This window comes from Podarcis liolepis, assembly GCF_965112155.1.
Source record: "Podarcis liolepis genome assembly, chromosome: 13".
In the NCBI taxonomy this organism is placed as follows: Eukaryota; Metazoa; Chordata; class Lepidosauria; order Squamata; family Lacertidae; genus Podarcis; species Podarcis liolepis.
Genome location: NC_139573.1, coordinates 35,252,111 through 35,261,661, shown reverse-complemented (window position 1 = coordinate 35,261,661; position 9,551 = coordinate 35,252,111).

Here is a 9,551-nt window from a genome sequence, read left to right as displayed (position 1 = left end):
TATGATCTCTCTCAAACCCTGTTGTAATTCTGAACTGTCTCCTTCTTCTCCAGAAGGGTCAGGTTGGGGAGGTGGCCTCCACCATTCCTCCTCTACCCAGTCCTTGACACAGGGTTTCACAAACTTGGGTCTCCAGCAGTTTTTGGACTACAGTTCCCATCATCCCTGACTACTGGTCCTGCTAGCTGGGGATGATGAGATTTGTAGTCCAAAACAAAAAAAAAACAACAACAAAAAAAAAACCTGCTGACCCAAGTTTGGGAAACCCTGAATTCTAAGCTATAAGGCACCATTTCTCCTGCCCAAGCTCTGTGCAGTTCCTTTTCATCTCAAATGGCACTTTAAACCCGCTTCAACGAGACGCTTTGTGCCCCACCCCAGTCAATTAGTGGAAGGGGAATGTCATTTCGGATTTCTGCCTCCAGCATATTCCACAACATGCAGGAAAGATGCTATAAAAGCTGGTGAAATATATCTAAGAAACGTGCAGGAAAACAGAGGGGTGTTTATGTTGTTGTTGTTTTGCATTTGATCAGAAAACGTTGAACTGCAACCTCACCGTGCTCAGAAGCGGTGATCCTTTATTTAAGCGATGCGCCCTGAACATAAATGCAAAATAAGGGGTCTCCTTCTGCAATATGTTGCCTGAAGCAACCGCTTCATGATGGTTCATGGCAAGACCAGCCCTGGTTGTTGGGTTTCTTAAGGGGAAAAAACCATCTTGAAATATGTTTTCCCTTTCCCAATCTCAGACAACTCCTTTCTGAGTCCATTGTAAGATCAATAATAACAGAAACAAGGATCTAATTGTCTGACTCGACAAAAATCGCCCCTCTTCTGTGCGCAGGCTCGAACTGGATCTTGTCTGTTCTGCCTTGTCTCTTTCATTCATGAAAGGCCCGGCCTTCTGAGCTCCAATCACTCAGCCTTGAATGGCTAAATTACCCACTTGTTTAAAGACAGACATTTCAGACCGCCGTAACCCTTCCATCTCTCTCAACAAAGCATTTCTGGGGAGCAGCAGCACATTGGAGCATGACTCGGCTTGAACAACCTCTCGGGTTGCTCATCAGAGCATTTTATGGCTTTTCTTGTGGCTTTAATAATGAATGCCAGTTTGAACGCTAACTCAGAAGGCACTCTGCTTTCTTGGAAAACACTCCCTCCAAACTGGGCTTCAGCAGAGAGGAAATGAGAGAGCCGTTTTTAAAAATTGATATGCTCCACAACATCCACCGAAAATGGCTTCTTCAGGGACGCACCTCTCACAGTTTGAATAATGCTGTTAGAGAGAGATACAGGGCTGGAGTTCCACCCTAAGCTGTTTCGTCGGGGTTTTCAGCTCTACATTTACTCGTGGGGTCACCTTACCCCAGATACAGCCTATTTTGTTTTGTTTTTTCAGATTTGTAACCAATGGAAACAATGGAGAAAAACGTCCTCCCCACAAAATTTCAATACAAAAATATTTAAAATCATTTAAAGATATTCCACAGGTCTGATACTTAACCATTTAATGAAATACTTCAGTAGCCAGTTTAGAAGTGATGTACAGTGGTACTTCAGGTTAAGTACTTAATTCGTTCCGGAGGTCTGTACTTAACCTGAAACTGTTCTTAACCTGAAGCAACACTTTAGCTAATGGGGCCTCCTGCTGCCGCTGCGCCACCGGAGCCCGATTTCTGTTCTTATCCTGAAGCAAAGGTCTTAACCTGAAGCACTATTTCTGGGTTAGGAGGAGTGTGTAACCTGAAGCGTATGTAACCTGAAGCGTATGTAACCTGAGGTACCACTGTACTTCTAATTATGTTATGTTATGTAATTATGTTAACTATTGAGCAATTTGTGGAACGCTCAGCCCGGTGGAATGCTCTGTCGCAAGAGACCAGGGCCCTGCAGGATTTGACATCTTTCTGCAGGGCCTGCAAAATGGAGCTGTTCTGCCAGGCCTTTGGTCCGGGTCCGGGCTGACCCCCCCCCCTTTTTTTTACAAGATCTTGCATGTAAGGGGCCCCTCTAACCCTTCTCACCGGCTCATATGAGACCAGCACAAATAGCTGGGCCTGGTGAGCACTTAATGTTGCCAGCCCCATAGTTATAATTATAATTCGTGGGCGTCTAATACAAGGTGCCGGAAAATAATTAAATAAATTGATTTAAACTGCAAAATAAATTACCGGTAATTGATTTAAACTGCAAAAAGGCGCAAAAAAGTCAGGGGGGGAGGCAAAAATGGCCAGCTGCCCATCACTATGTCCCTCTGCAAGACACCATCAGCACCTCCATCAATATAGCACTATCAGCAGCGAGTGGATCTGACCCACGGCTAAGCACTTGGGAGTACCGATCTACCTCGGATGCACAGCCAGGCTCTTGGGGGTTACTCGTAGGGCTGGATTTAGGTTTGATGACGCCCTAGGCTGCTGAAGGTAATGGGACCCTTTATATGATAGCCGGAATTAAGATTGCTGGAAGAAATATCAACAACCTCAGATATACAGATGATACAACCTTGATGGCAGAAAGTGAGGAGGAATTAAAGAACCTTTTAATGAAGGTGAAAGAGGAGAGCGCAAAATATGGTTTGAAGCTCAACATCAAAAAAACGAAGATCATGGCCACTGGTCCCATCACCTCCTGGCAAATAGAAGGGGAAGAAATGGAGGCAGTGAGAGATTTTACTTTCTTGGGCTCCATGATCACTGCAGATGGTGACAAAATTAAAAGACGCCCGCTTCTTGGGAGAAAAGTAATGACAAACCTAGACAGCATCTTAAAAAGCAGAGACATCACCTTGCCAACAAAGGTCAATATAATAAAAGCTATGGTTTTCCCAGTAGTGATGTATGGAAGTGAGAGCGGGACCATAAAGAAGGCTGATCGCTGAAGAATGGATGCTTTTGAATTCTGGTGCTGGAGGAGACTCTCGAGAGTCCCATGGACTGCAAGAAGATCAAACCTATCCATTCTTAAGGAAATCAGCCCTGAGTTCTCACTGGAATGACAGATTGTGAAGCTGAGGCTCTAATACTTTGGCCACCTCATGAGAAGAGAAGACTCCCTAGAAAAGACCCTGATGTTGGGAAAGATGGAGGGCACAAGGAGAAGGGGGCGACAGAGGACGAGATGGTTGGATAGTATTCTCGAAGCTACCAGCATGAGTTTGACCAAACTGCGGGAGGCAGTGGAAGACAGGAGTGCCTGACATGCTCTGGTCCATGGGGTTGCGAAGAGTCGGACACGACTAAACGACTAAACAACAACATATGCCTGGCTGCCCTTTGTCCACAACAAATTGTTACTGTTTTTTGTGTGTGTTGAATGTATGAAATCAATCAGTGGGCATAAGACTCATACCCTTAGTCTATGCTGCCTGATCATCAGTCTACAAGCACTCTTTAATATTAGATAACAGGCACAACAGCTTGGCCTACATTCAACCGTGCTGCACTGCAGTCTGTAGCTGCATGCTACATGTTGCCATGTAACCAGTCCATGGAGAATGTAGGCATCCTATATATAGAAAGGAGCAAACCAGTGATATTTTAGGGAGCAGGCGGGGCCCATTACTTACATCATAGGAGCCTACACAACACTGTTGCTGTATGTAGGTTTCACTTTATTTGTTTTTTTATCTTATATTTTGAAAATGTACATCCAGTTTTTTCTTCCCTTTAATTTTTTGGGACCCCCTAAGAGAGTGGGACCCTAAGCTATAGCTTGTTTAGCTTATACGTAAATTCGGCCCTGGGTTATAGCCTACCCCTCTACCCCCCCCTCCCGTCATTGCTTCCACATCTGCCTCCTGCAATGAGGAAGACTGAGAGCTACCACTGCCACCATTCATGGCAGTCTGGGAAGTGCTGCTCGTTTTTTAAAGGGCATCCAGAGGTTTAAAGGGTGTTCGCAGGTTTTTTTAGATCGTGTCCCCCACTATACGCGATTTCATGAATACCCACAGTACCTGGAAACATAACAGCCACGTAAGCACAGGGAGATGCCTCTACTTGTTCTGCAGTGGTATGAAATCGAACCTTTCGTGTGACAGCACCTAGATCATAGAATTGTAGAGCTGGAAGGGACAGCCAGGGTCATCTAGTCCAACCCCCTGCAATGCAGGAATCTTTAGCCCAATGTGGGGCTCGAACCCACCACCCTGAGATTAAGAGTCTCGTGCTCTTCAGAACTCCCTGCCTATTGGTATCAGGCAGGTGCCTTTGCTCTTTTCAGTGCCTGCTTAAGTGCTCTTGTTTGTTACTATTCTCTCCTAGCATATAACCTCATCCCAACAGTTTCACCAATTGGCTGGAGAACTGTGCTGAGAAATTCATAAAAATGTGGTTGTGTTTCGGTTCACATGGCGTTTAGGAAAGTGCAGATTAGGGAGGTGTGTCTTTAAATGCAAACGAAATCAAGTTTTCCTCCAGTCCAAATCACATTCTTTTATTCGTAAATCACACTGCTCGTTCTGCCTGCTCATTCACTACCCGCTTGCCTGCTGTTCTGTCACCGCCCTGCAGTTTGTGTGGCCACTTGTTGACAGCCATGTGAACTGCAGCTTGATGGCATCCTTACATTTTCATTATATACGACCATTTATTTATTTATTTATTTAGAAACATTGTGCCATTTAATATCATAATAAAAGCTGCTAAATGGATCACAGAATCTTCCCACAGAAATCTTCTTGAGTATGCATACTTTAATGCTATGAATACTGTAAAAAAAAAAAAGTAAAATGACAAGGAAGAAGTAAAATTAGAAATATGGAGTCTAAAAACAGACCAAAACAGCATCAAACCAAATAAAACCAGCAACAGGAGATAACAGTGATGCAAATGATTTAAAAGGCACTATAAGGCACCTGGTTAAAATCTAATTCAATTGCATAAAGGCAATAAAATGTTGTGCTGGCTCCTGTAAGCCTGTAATGTAAGAAGAAGCATAGCAGATTTGGGAATGGCTGTCAGAATATTCAGATCCGGATTTAGAAGTGATGGAACTGCAATACTTAACCCAAATTTACATCCATCAACACCAGCAATGGGACACTATCCTCCATCACACCTGACAGCAGCACGCTAGCTTAGGAGATGCAGGGCAGACTCCATGGCATACACAGCTCTGTCTTCCAACACTTCACTACCACACCCAAGCATCTGCCACCTGAGGCAGCCGTCTCACTCTGCCAAATGTTAGGACCGGCCCTTCCTCTACCTTTAAACCAGACTCAGGCCACACAGACCTTCAAACAGAGGACACCTTCAAATAGAAGACTCTCCTCTGTAATGCGGGGCATGAGATTCCATTACCTGACAGCAATACTAGGGATCAGTTAGTGGAAAGTCAGGTGGCAAGAGGAGAGCCAAGGGTTGACTCGAAAACCAGACAATGGTGTAGATAAACAACCCTCCAATCCCCGCTTGAGCGTTTCACAATATGTGGCTGAACTCTTCTTCTCCTTCCCAGAAGCTCTGTTCTTTGTCCTTTTTATTTCCCCCCCAACCCCTTCACAAAATCAGACCCTCCCCCTTGTGCCCTCCTCAACCTTTCTTTGATTATCTTTCCTCTCAACTCTCTCCAGCTAGCCAATATCTTCCGAGTAATGAGGTGGCCCAAACCAACTGCAGCGGCATGAAGCGTGGGTGTGTTTTTTCAGATGCCGATCGTAAAAAAACACTTTTTTATAACCCTCCTTACCGGCTGGGCCTTGCTGCCAGCAAATGGTATTTAGCCTCTCAGCGTTTGCTGAGGAGAAAAGGAAAGGAGGAAGAGAAAAAAACCAGAGAGGGCACAGACAGGGTGACGTTCCGTGTGCAATACAGTGGTACCTCGGGTTAAGTACTTAATTCGTTCCGGAGGTCCGTACTTAACCTGAAACTGTTCTTAACCTGAAGCACCACTTTAGCTAATGGGACCTCCCGCTGCCGCCACGCCGGCAGAGCACGATTTCTGTTCTCACCCTGAAGCAAATTTCTTAACCTGAAGCACTATTTCTGGGTTAGCGGAGTCTGTAACCTGAAGCGTATGTAACCTGAAGCGTATGTAACCCGAGGTACCACTGTATGTATCTCTTTTTCTCACTGCTGCACAGCAGTTGTGAAGTGGCAGCTTTTGCTTGCCTTCTCACCAGAGTTGACATCTTTCTCTGGAATAAGGGCTTTTGTCCTATCGATTGCTTCATACGGGGTTTTCTCTGAAAAGCAGGAACGATCGACCCGCTGAGGCTTGTGGGGTTATCGGTCTGACCGGGCAGTTGTTCTGCTGTCATTATTATATATTTTTCATAGATCTGTCCGCTCTGATTAGCAACGACAAAGGGCCTTTAATGGAAGTGCGAGAGACCTACCTCTCATTCTGCAGAGCTTTGTGGCGTATTCCACAATTTCCCCCTTTGCGGTGTTAGAAGGGCTTCCAATTCGGCTGTAGCGCTTGACTCAATTAACTGGTTATAATATTAACAAATTAAAAAAACATTTGATAGACTACAACAATGGTGCCGATGGCCCTTCAGACGTTTTGGGACTACAACTCCCATCATCCCTAGCTAACAGGGCCGGTGGTCAGGGATGATGGGAGTTGTAGTCCCAAAACATCTGGAGGGCCGAGTTTGCCTATGCATGTGTTAAATGATATGGCTCTTGAGAATATGCAGAGTTCACTCCCCTTGTGACCAGGAAACTGCAGTCCTTCCACCCACAGATGAAATGCATTTATTTGCAATATTTAATATCCCAAATGGTTTCCTCCAGCATTGGGCAGTCCTAACATCAGGAAGAATATTCTTGGTTAATCCATTAATTGCATCATTATTGTATTCTTACTGCCAGGGAAGGAGAAAGGTGCTTCTGGGATTTCCTACCCGAGTTGCTAAAATAGCTGGGCTGGCTGTGGGTAACACATACTTCGACTTGCCTGGCGGTGGGGCTGATCTGCTGCTTTGGCTGAGATAGCAAAATATCCTGAGCTGGTACTGCCCTCGAGGCAGGGTATTAGGAAAGTTAAAAGCAAAACATTGCAAAAATCCAAAGAAGAACAATATAAAAACCATATTTGGGTCCCATCTACCCGATAAGGACCCTTTCAGCACTATACATTCAAAGGGGTGTCATACCACTTTAACCAGCCATGGCTTCCCCCAAAGAATCCTGGGAAGTGTAGTTTGTTGAGAGTGCTTATGAGACTTTTCCATTCATTCATGCATTCATTCATTCAATAAGTTTATTGTACTAGCCAAAGGCCATGACAATTACATTAAAATGCACCTAACAGACATAGTACTAGAATTTGTGGGTGCAAGGCACCCATACTTCCAAGATTTAGTAAATGTTAGAATTTAACCAAAGCTTGGAGTACTAAGAAAAGGTACCAGATATTGGATTTAACAGTGTAAAAATGCAGGATAAACTTGCTTTTCCTGACCAGGGAATCACCTGGATATAAGCCATTAAGAAACAAAGACAGAGTCTTGACCCATCAAGCCAAGGCAGTGCTCACTTCAAATGAGGGATAGTTAGTAGGACAAACGACCAGTAGTTTTGGTTTAGGATAACAGTTTGCCTGATGTAAACAAACAGAGGAACTGTCCGTTTTGCCATCTGGAGTGGGGAGCAAGGCAGAAGACAGTTTGCCTGTTTTATGCTGCAGAGAGGGTCAGACACAATGTTTGGGGTCTCCTGGAACCTGAGGCTGCAGCAGTGGAGGGAATAGGACCCCCTTGGGATGTGAATGCTCTGAACTCTCTCTGTCTAGGCTCAGGTTTTATGTATGTGTAAATAAAGTTGGGATGCGTATAGACTAGGGGAGGATATAATTGTTAGATATTATCCTTCCTTCCTCATGTTTGTGAGTTCAGCAGAGTGCATCCTTTTGCAGCTTAAAGGGGAAGCTTAGATAGGCTAGTTTTAGCCTTTTAGTTTAAGTAATCCAGATGTTTTAAAGCAGACTGGATTCTCCTGGTATTTACCCCTTTCTCCTCCTTATAACTATAATCACACGAATAGTATTGTAAAAGGTAAGAGGAGCATCCACTCACTCAGAGTTTCTGTTGCAGAATAACAGATACAGTACAGCATCTTTTTCAGCCGGGCTTAAAATGGTAATTCAGTTACAAGGACATGCTTAAGTCGAGCTTAAGATGGAGTCTGAGCTGTAGCTCAGTTGTTCTCACATTTCCGGCTTGATGATGAAGGTGGAAGAGTAAGAGAAGAAAGTGAAGCAAAAGAGAATGTGCCCAGGCAGCTCCCTGAAGGAGCGTCTCCATCCCCTTCATTCAGCCCAGACACAGAGGTCCAGCTCCAAGGTCCTTCTGGCGGTTCCCTACCTGCAAGAAGTGAGATTACAAGAAACCAGGCAGAGGGCCTTCTCGGTATTGGCACCCGTCCTGTGGAACGCCCTCCCACCAGATGTCAAGGAAATGTTTATTGTTTAACTATCTGACTTTTAGAAGACATCTGAAGGCAGCCCTGTTTGGGGAAGTTTTTAATGTATAATGTTTTATTGTGTTTTTAATATTCTCTTGGGAGCCATCCAGAAGCCATATGGGTGGGTATATTATTATTATTACTATTAGGCTATCGCCTTCCCCTGTTGGGGCACAGGGGGAGTGTCTCTCACAAAGTTCTCTCTAGCAGACTTAACAGCATGTGCCCATCTAGCAAGGCATGAATTATTGGTTTGACTGCATTGTAAATATCCCACAAACGAACCATATACAGCGGAACATCGGTTGTCGAACGTAATCCATTCCGGAAGACCATTTGACTTCCAAAAGGTTCGACAACCAAGGCGCAATTGCCAGTCGGCAAAACCCATTGGAAAAATGGAGAAATGCGCCTTGGAAGCCGTTCGACCTCCGAGGCGTGATCAAAAACGGACACATTCACTTCCGGTTTCTCGGCATTTGAAAGCCAAAACATTGACTTCTGAAGCATTCGACAACCGAGGTTCCACTGTATCATAAGGGCTCCACTGTGCTTCATTGTCCAAAAGGGAACACAGACTGTAGTAAGAGTTCCTGCAGCCCCTGGTACCTCGCACCACTCACAGGGGTTGGGGTGCTCTGTAACCGTAGTGATAACATAACAGAAAGAAAAACTAGAAATACCATCAGTTAACTCAACATCAGACTGAAGTCTCAGAGTCTCCAAAACAATTCACCACAATATTATCAAACTCTTTCTTTCTTTCTTTTACAGACAGAGCAAAGAGAGCCACTTTATGTGTCACAAAGTCATTACTGTCACTCAAAAGAAATTGTGCTGTTTCCCACAAGGTATTCCTGCTTCCATATGTCAACAAGGGTTCCAGAAATCTCTCTCTTGGATCACTATATAAAGGGCGGATTAATAGATAGGGAATAATGTCTTCCACCTGATATCGGCCACAAACACAGAATCTGCCTTCATCAGCCACCTTGTTACATCAGCCGTCCTGGATTGCAGTTGGCATCACGTGAAAATGCAGCTCAATAAAAGCATTTCTTGGGGAAACAAGCATGCCTTTAGCTCTAAACTAGCTCTAAAATTATCTATTTTCTGAAGAAAATACAG